Below are 10,458 nucleotides of genomic sequence, written 5' to 3'. Positions count from 1 at the left end.
TACCTGTACTTGATCCCAACTAAGATATAATTACCCCTTATTGGGGCAGAACAGCCCTATTGGGTTTATTTCATGGTTAAATGATTCCCTTTTCTCTGTAATAATAAAACAGTACCTGTACTTGATCCCAACTAAGATATAATTACCCCTTATTGGGCAGAACAGCCCTATTGGGTTTATTTAATGGTTAAATGATTCCCTTTTCTCTGTAATAATAAAACAGTACCTGTACTTGATCCCAACTAAGATATAATTACCCCTTATTGGGGGCAGAACAGCCCTATTGGGTTTATTTAATGGTTAAATGATTCCCTTTTCTCTGTAATAATAAAACAGTACCTGTACTTGATCCCAACTAAGATATAATTACCCCTTATTGGGGCAGAACAGCACTATTGGGTTTATTTAATGGTTAAACGATTCCCTTTTCTCTGTAATAATAAAACAGTACCTGTACTTGATCCTAACTAAGATATACAGTAATTAATCCTTAATGGAGGCAAAACAATACTATTGGGTTTATTTAGTGTTCAAATGGTTTTTTTTAGACAAAGTATGGAGAACCAAATTAGGGAAAGATAGCAGGTCAAATTACTCCAATGAAAAGCCCTGTAGAATGCAGCATTCTTACCAGTAGAACATTTAAACAAATGGCAGCCGCACTCTTCACATTGGCTTGGTGATTAGATTAGATGGCGCTACTCCCTGGACATCTGGCAACATCTCAGTTACAGTAAATGATAGGAATAGTTGCTGCACACACTACTGATGGGGGAGTGTAACCCATTTACTCATCTCATTTTCCCATTCGTTACCAAGTCAAAGTTTCATCAAGCCAGTGTATTGTGTGGTTTATTGAGAGAAGCCCTTGATGGAGGTTGTTAAGTGATTATTGGAGTTATAAAACCATACATGGCAGATCTAAGATAATGATTTGGTTGGATCTACTTATGGCCAACGTTTGATGGCATGCATCGGCATGTTGATGGGGTCCTCTACCTACAGGTCTCTGTAGGCCCCAATGCATGATCCGGATCAGTCTGATCTGGCCCAGTATGAGGGTGGCCAAATAGGGAGCAGACCCTCTTGTTTGGTGACCTTGTCAAATAAGCAGATCTGCCCATATATGGCCTAGTTGGAAAATTCGAGTTTTTCTGACTTTTACCCATAATTTGTGATTTATTAATGTTAAGTTAATGTTTTTTTGTCAAAAAAAATATTTGGAAGGTTTGATCTGTCAAGTGCCTTTGATCTGTTGAGTCCTGTGGAGGCTTAGAATAGTAGAGGAATAGAATAGTCAGTGACAGCCTGTCCTTGACACATTTTCAAGGGGAAGTTAATCCCCTCATTGTATTCTATTTCACCCAGTTTCACACGTTACTGTTTTCCAAGTATGAGTGCCAATGCTCCTAAAATGGCTGCTGGAGTAAATTCTGTTTAGGAAAAATAAAGAAGATTCATGGAAACGGACGCTGTTTAAACTTGAATTTTTCTAATTTAAAGTTTTAATGAAACTTTCGCACAAACAATTCAAGCATTATCCTGATATTTTATAAATACAACAATGATCGAGTTCAATATGACATTATACCATGTCGAGTTTATATGACCTTCAAGGTTATAAAAAAATGAATTTTAGTAAATCAGCCCAAATGAGGGGATTAACTTCCCCTTTAAAATGTGTGAAACCATACTAGTGCCTACACGGTAACCCACTGCTTTGCTCCAACTGAGAATAATGTGAAATCACCCGTGTTTGGTGTTTATTCTCCAAGGCAACACATCTGAGGGTCTAAGGGTTCTGACAGTTTTATACTAAACACGTGTCTGCAATCTCTCAATTTCTTTTTTAGTAATTTATTAATGTACTGTTTTGTTTTTACAGGATTGTTTGAGCACCTTAAATATCAACGTGGTTAATAATGATGGGAATGTCACATGGCCTGTTGCTCAAGGACAGCAAGCGCTTGGTACATTTGAGGCCAGACAGTCCAAGCCTGCAGAATACCTCAAATGTGGGGCAGTAGATATACCCAGCGACCAACAGAATTGCTACTTGCTCAATGATTCTTATGGTGGTGGGGCAGAAATTGCAAATATTTCTTCTAACATACCTAATTTGTGCAGGCGTGCAGGTGCAATATTTGTAGGAGGGCCGGCAAAATTATATGGATCTTCTGAAAGTACCAGTATAGGGCTTATAACCTACATAGGGGTGGGGATTTCCCTTCCATGCCTGCTTATCACTCTGATTGCTGAAGCCGTGATCTGGAAGTCAATCGCTGGGACTGACACCACATACATGCGCCACGTGTGCCTGGTAAATATAACGGTGTCCCTTCTGTTGGCTGAAATTTGGTTTCTTATCTACACTGTATTACTTTATTTCCCTAATCCTAAATTGTATTTATTAGATTTAGCTGCAAATATACTGATCTTTCTTTTCTATTTGTGCTTTTCCTTTTGGATTCTGGTGATTGGACTCTTCCTGTTCTATCGGGTGATTTTCATTTTTCATAACATGAGTAGGAGGGCAATGCTGACTAATGCCTTCTCTGTGGGATACGGGTGCCCTATTCTCATTACTACTATTCTGGTTACAGCGGTGGTGCCGAGAGAGGCGTTTGCAAGTGGAAATTATACTTGGTTTGAGACCGACAGAACCAAAGCAGTAGTTAGTTTTTTGACCCCAGTGATGACCATTTCATTCCTAAATCTCATCATTTTGCTGGTGGTTATATATAAAATAATAAGGTCTCCTAAAAGAGTGAAGAGAAGAGTTAGCAGCAGGAGAATCCTCATTCAGATCATTGGTATCATTGCTGTTCTGACTCCGGTTTCCTCCGTCACCTGGGGAATCAGCCTGGGAATGCTACTTGACAAGAACAATTTATCCCTACAGAACTTATATTTTGTCTTCCATGCACTTCAGGTAAGTGTCAAGAATAAACACTTGTCAGAGATACATTAGTGGAATTTATTGTAATTATAGAATTATAGATGCAACTGTGGTCTTCACAGATATATTTTTGGTACAAACTAGAACTAGAAACCTACACAGCATTTAAGCGACATGGGATTAGTAATTCTCCAGTATTACTCTCAAAAAATGTATTTTTCTAGATAAGTGGGTCCATAAAATGCTTTGGCATTCAGGTCTGCAGAGATGACAGGCCACCATGTACCTTTATATGGTCACAGAACCCCTCAGTGACTTCTAATATCCTTATCATTCACAGTAGGGGGTACATTATCCCTTATAATACATGAGTGATACTCAGAGTTCCCTGTATAACTCAGCCTGCAGCCTTGTGCCTTTATATGGGCACAGAACCCCTCAGTGACTGCTAATATCCTTATCATTTACAGTAGGGGGTACATTATCCCTTATAATACATGAGTGATACTCAGAGTTCCCTGTATAACTCAGCCTGCAGCCTTGTGCCTTTATATGGGCACAGAACCCCTCAGTGACTGCTAATATCCTTATCATTTACAGTAGGGGGTACATTATCCCTTATAATACATGAGTGATACTCAGAGTTCCCTGTATAACTCAGCCTGCAGCCTTGTGCCTTTATATGGGCACAGAACCCCTCAGTGACTGCTAATATCCTTATCATTTACAGTAGGGGGTACATTATCCCTTATAATACATGAGTGATACTCAGAGTTCCCTGTATAACTCAGCCTGCAGCCTTGTGCCTTTATATGGTCACAGAACCCCTCAGTGACTAATATCCTTATCATTTACAGTAGGGGGTACATTATCCCTTATAATACATGAGTGATACTCAAAGTTCCCTGTATAACTCAGCCTGCAGCCTTGTGCCTTTATATGGGCACAGAACCCCTCAGTGACTAATATCCTTATCATTTACAGTAGGGGGTACATTATCCCTTATAATACACGAGTGATACTCAGAGTTCCCTGTATAACTCAGCCTGCAGCCTTGTGCCTTTATATGGGCACAGAACCCCTCAGTGACTGCTAATATCCTTATCATTTACAGTAGGGGGTACATTATCCCTTATAATACATGAGTGATACTCAGAGTTCCCTGTATAACTCAGCCTGCAGCCTTGTGCCTTTATATGGGCACAGAACCCCTCAGTGACTGCTAATATCCTTATCATTTACAGTAGGGGGTACATTATCCCTTATAATACATGAGTGATACTCAGATTTCCCTGTATAACTCAGCCTGCAGCCCTGTGCCTTTATATGGGCACAGAACCCCTCAGTGACTGCTAATATCCTTATCATTTACAGTAGGGGGTACATTATCCCTTATAATACATGAGTGATACTCAGAGTTCCCTGTATAACTCAGCCTGCAGCCTTGTGCCTTTATATGGGCACAGAACCCCTCAGTGACTGCTAATATCCTTATCATTTACAGTAGGGGGTACATTATGCCTTATAATACATGAGTGATACTCAGAGTTCCCTGTATAACTCAGCCTGCAGCCTTGTGCCTTTATATGGGCACAGAACCCCTCAGTGACTGCTAATATCCTTATCATTTACAGTAGGGGGTACATTATCCCTTATAATACATGAGTGATACTCAGAGTTCCCTGTATAACTCAGCCTGCAGCCTTGTGTCTTTATATGGGCACAGAACCCCTCAGTGACTAATATCCTTATCATTTACAGTAGGGGGTACATTACTCCTTACAGTGCATGAGTGATACACATGTTTCTTGTTCTTCCTATGGAGAAAGCCTTAGCCACGACAAAAATATGGCAAATGGATAAATATAGACAAGACATAATCAGTACACACAGTAAGAAGTGGTTTCACTAATGATTTTTAGAGGGCAGTGATAAAAGTATAAAGTGTTACATTCCTAGTTATACTTCAAGAGTAATTAAGTTATACTTTATAAATTAAGCAAAACCATAACTTTAGCATATGATATATTCCTACTACAGTATTAGAAGCCTGTCATTATAATTTTCCATTCTTCTTTTACTCTAGGGAGTATTCATAATGCTGTTTAATGTTCTACCAAACCAAAGGGTAAGTAACCATAATAATATCTATAGCAGAATTTGTAACCTTTGGCATAAAGTTACATTTGACCCTTATTAATGTGGATTCCAAATGATGACAGTGCCAGTGCCCTTTGGTTTAGCAAACATTAAGGGGAATACATATTTCTTTTCAGCTTTTGAGCTCAGTGGGAATGGGATAATCTAGTCAATATAATTGTGTCTAAAGGGAACAGACTGAATGAAAGTGAGCCTGAATATGTAGGGATGGAGGGGGCGTGGCTTGGGAACAGATAGGGCCCACAGGAAGTTGTTTGGTTTGTTTATTAGGGAAGCATTTTGGGAATTGTAGTTTGGGAAGGAGTTTGGGAGGGGAAGGGTCTGAGAAAGATTTACATGGGAGTGGTGAGGAAGTTGAATAGCCATCTTACCATAGTTATGAATATAGATATTATGTTTGTAGGGACCCATAGGGTTAAGCTCCCTATAGCTTTAACCCCTACCTCTTTCACACCTCAAATGTTTTGGGCAGAGCCCTCTGTACTCAGGTTACAGTTATGAAACTATTCCCTATTGGTTTAGCCAGGTTGTTCACGCCCCCTGCAGACTGACATAGTGTCTGGCAAGGAGGGCGTGACCTTCTCTTTGGCTGTCTCTGCTCCTCAGGTAACAGCACCACTGAGCCTGGGAGCAGACCATAGGCCCCAGAAGCCATTTTACCCCAGAGTGACTCTATCCACTCTGGAGAAGTCGGGGACAGGGCCCTGTGAATGAGGTTTTAGTCAGCACAGCAGATTTGTCATAGCACTCTCTAGGAGAGTGAGGTAGTCAGACTTATTTAGCTAGAGCAGCTCAGCTCCACCAGGATAATAGCCTCAGCGTAGGGCCACGGGGTAGAGACAGGAGACAGGCAGGGTAACCCCTGATCCCTATTCACACGGAGGACTCTCACGCTAGGGCTTATCAACCTGAGGACTGAGGTATCTAGTCAGATATCTATATCTGCTTGTATTGTGAGTATTTGATATCCCTGCTTAGCACTGTGTCTTGGACAATAAACTGTTATAGTTAAACAGCAAGAACCTCTCTGACGTCCATATTTTCTACACCTGCACTACACAGCTACAGTGAGTTGTAGTTCAACTACACCCTCAGCTCCTGTCTAGGTTTCTTCCATCTAAGCAAAGACCCATCCTAAGAAAGAGGGTTGCATGTAACACATGCTCTACATCACTACTAGCCTGGTTTAACCATTTCCTAGCCAAACAAGTGTTACATGTTGTTACTGTTATAATATATTTGGTAACAAACAAAGCTGTGGCTGTTTCCACCAATGTGGATTTCCTGGAACATGGGTCGGGGTTGCATTAGGGACATGGGAATTGGGTTTAAGCAAGTCAGGGATGTATTTTGTGACTTTGGACATTTTTTTAGGTAAGAAAAGCTCTGAGAGCCCTCTGTGGTAACTGTCTCCCCTCCAAGCAAGAAAGCCAGACGGTAACATTATTGCATTTATACACAAGCAAAATGATCTGTTATATTTTTTAATTCCACTAAATTGGTGACGGTAATGGAGACGGTAATTAATGGGACAATCCATCAGGAAGAAGAAATGGACAGTGGGATGTGATCTACATAAGGCAACATGGCTGCTCTTGCAGCGAGATATCTGGCCTTCCAGCTGAACAAATAGATTGTTGAACTTTGTCGATCCTCATATGTTACCAAATTGGGCAACAGAGCCAATCAGGCTGCAGGCCTATTAGTCAGATATTCCTATAACCTGCCTGGGTGTGGCTAGCTTGACATGTAAGGCATTTCCACCTGCAAATAGTCTTCCCTTCTGTTTCCTCAAAGTGCAGGTTTATCAAAGTAAACATAATTAACAGGTGGAGGAGTTTGCCTAAAGCCAGAATTAAGACCATGCATTAAAGAAATTACCAAGAATAGCACTGGGAAGGATATGGAAGCCCTCTGGGTAAATGTTTATTGGGATAAAGGTTATAAAGAAAATTATCATTGGTGTATGCTACAAACCTCCCTGTATAAGTGGGGTGAATGGAACCCAACTACTGTTACAACTGGAGGAGGTTTCACAACTAAGTCAAGTTGTTATTGTTATTATGGGGGACAATTATCCAGCCATTCACTGCAGTAATGGGGCAGTCAAGTGAATAAACGCTAAATAGGCCAAATTACAACTTTTTGTTTTAGGCAAGAACCTACTAGGAATGATTCTCTTTGTATCTGATAATAAGTAATAATAGCAAACACATCTCTAACATTTGTGTGGGTGAGCATTTAGGGAACAGTGATCACAACATGGTCTCCTTTGAGATTAGGTTGCAAAGACAACTCTATAAGGGAGTAACTAAAACTTTACATTTTACATGTGCAAACTCTCCCAGTATAAGGGTATCTCTGCTGTATAATAACTGGGAAAGGCTTCTCACAGGAAAAGTGTATTGCAGTGAAGTATAAAATGAATTCAGTTAGTTTTAAAATGTGTAAATAGTAAAAAAAAAATGCAAAAAGGCGTGGGCCCATAGTATCACAGGGGGGTCAGTTAGTTGATGAGAGCAGGGAAAAAGCAGAGGCTCAGAACTGTTAATTCTCATCTGTCTACACCAGGGGTGGGCAAACTACGGCCCGCTGGCCTTTTTAATCTGGCCCACTGACACGGCCCCTTAAAAGAAATATGGGCCCTGATTGGTTGCGCCCCGTGCGTGTGCGTGACATCAGCATGCATGGGGCGCAACCATATAAAAGGATTCTGGGGGGTACAGAAGTCGGAGGATGCCGCAGGGACAGAAACAGCCGCAGGTCCCTGAGGGGGTGATGCTGGGAAGGATGCTGGGGGAGCTGGGGAATGGAGCTGGAGGATACTGGGGCGGGTGGAACTGCAAGAAGCTGTGGAATGGAGCTGGAGGACATTGGGGAGGATGCTGGGGGGGAAGCTGCAGGAAGCTGGGGAGTGGAGCTGGAGGATGTTGGGGAGTGAAGCTGGAGGATGTTGGGGAGGATGCTGGGGGGGGGGAAGCTGCAGGAAGCTGGGGAGTGAAGCTGGAGGATGTTGGGGAGGATGCTGGGGGGGGAGCTGCAGGAAGTTGGGGAGTGGAGCTGGAGGATGTTGGGGAAGATGCTGGGGGGGAGCTGCAGGAAGCTGGCAGGAAGCTGGGAGGAAGCTGGGGAGCAGAGCTGGAGGATGTTGGGGAGTGGAGCTGGAGGATGTTGGGGAGTGGAGCTGGAGGATGTTGGGGAGGATGCTGGGGGGGGAGCTGCAGGAAGCTGGGGAGTGGAGCTGGAGGATGTTGGGGAGGATGCTGGGGTGGGGAGCAGCAGAATGCTGGGGTGGGGAGCTGCAGGATGCTGGGGGGGAGCTGAGAAGCCCCCGTGATTTCTGATGGCAGCCCTGGGCGTAACGCTGGCCCGGCCTGGCTGTAAGTCAATGTGGCCCCTGAGCCAAAAAGTTTGCCCACCCCTGGTCTACACAACTAAGGAGTTAGCTAATGAAGGCTTCCCTTTTTTAACAAAGGTCCATGAACGGATGGGATTCATTCTAGGGTACAAGCTTAGCTCTGTGATTGCCAAACTTTTTTAGAATTCTTTGAGGTCTGGCACGGTGCTGAGTGACAAAGGCTGAGGCAAAATGCTGATGTGGTACCGCTAATTAATAAGGAATTGATCCCATTCTCAGACTGGAAACTATAGGCCTGTTAGTTTGACATCAGTGGTAGAAAAGCTTTTGGAATGGGTTAAAAGAGATAAAATACACTACGGAGCAAATCACTACGGAGTATATTTATCATGGTGTGTAAAAAGTGGAGTAAAACATTACTGGTGATGTTGCTCATAGCAGCCAATCAGATGCTTTGCTTTGGATTTCTAACTGTTGAAATGTAATTGCTGATTGGTTGCCCTGGGCAACATCACCGGTAGTACTTCACTCTACTTTTTACACAGCATGATAAATATACCCCTATGATTTTGTACCAGAATGGTTTTATGTGCAACAGAACTTGCCAGATTAATTTAATTGCCTTCTATGAGGCATAGCTACATGTTGGGATTTAAAATAGGCCCTGGCATTTCAACTACACAGAGGCTAATACAGCCCCCCACAAGCACAATAAATAGTGGGGGTCATCTATAAAGTTTGCGCAACGCTTATTTTTTTGCATTTGCAATTTAGCGAATATCTTTTCCGCCACTAAAGTTGTTGTGTAATAAATATTCGCTATTTGTGAAAATAAAGGTTTAAGGACATTCACAGTGCTAATAAACATTTTGCAGTCTTGTCCAGCTTTATAAATATAAACACCGGCAGGGCAAATATGTTCCCTGTGTGAATAATTCTGCGCTGTGCGAACTTTATAAATGACCCCCAGTGAGTGTCTATGGCATCTTACATTAACCCCTTTGTTATTTGCCAGAACCCACAGATTGCCAGGCTGGGCCTGTCCCCCCAACACTGTACATAACACTGCAACAAAAAGCACAAAACACCTGGTGTGCACTTACCCATCTGCTTTTATGTGAGGGTATTTGCCCCCTCTGGGGTATCCAGCCTGCTGCCTCTGGCCTTGCATTATTTATCTCATTTGCCAACCTCTGGCCCAATTAGCCCAATGGAATGGAGGCTTAATAGCTGGCCTTCATTCTATCACACCTTTATAACTATATACTGTACTTGTATCCCAAAAATGTGCATGAAATAAATGTATATGAATACATATCATTTATAATATAATTATTAAATACAGCTATGAGCTCTGCATACTACAAGCTGCTGAAAATCTGTCTCTTTTCTTGCAGGACAGGGGCATTATATAAGATGAGAGGGTGATGAAAGGACATTTTGGAGGATATAATGTTAAATACTCCCTCTTCAGCTACCAGTATTGTGTATTAGTAGCATGCCTCTAATGGTACTGTCAGCATTTAGTGAAAAATACACGTATACTGTGTCGGTCAGCATGGTTCTGTGGTTCTTTATGGGTCAGGAGAAACCTGGTAAAAATATTCCTATAAAAGGTGTATTGCTCTTTTGGGCAGGGCCCTCTTCACCTCTTGTATCGGTTACTGATTGCTTTATATGTTTCTCTGTATATCCAATGTATGAAACCCACTTATTGTACAGCGCTGCGGCATATGTTGGCACTTTATAAATAAATGTTAATAATAATAATGTTAATAATTGTGATGTCATCAGCTATCAGAATATTCATGTCACATGAGGATATTAATAATCACCTCAGAGAGCTGTATAATGTATAACAGTCAGGGCCGGAACTAGGGGTAGGCAGAAGAGGCAGCTGCCTAGGGCGCAACGATTGGGGGGCGCCAGGCAGCCTCTCCTGCCTACCCCTAGTACAGTTCTGCGTTACGCCGCTTCACATCGCATCACACACCGTGACGCGCCCCCCCATGTGCGTCAAACGGGGGGATGCGCGATGTAC

The sequence above is a fragment of the Xenopus tropicalis genome, chromosome 5 (assembly GCF_000004195.4).
Source record: "Xenopus tropicalis strain Nigerian chromosome 5, UCB_Xtro_10.0, whole genome shotgun sequence".
Classification (NCBI taxonomy): domain Eukaryota; kingdom Metazoa; phylum Chordata; class Amphibia; order Anura; family Pipidae; genus Xenopus; species Xenopus tropicalis.
This window is presented reverse-complemented; position numbering follows the sequence as displayed.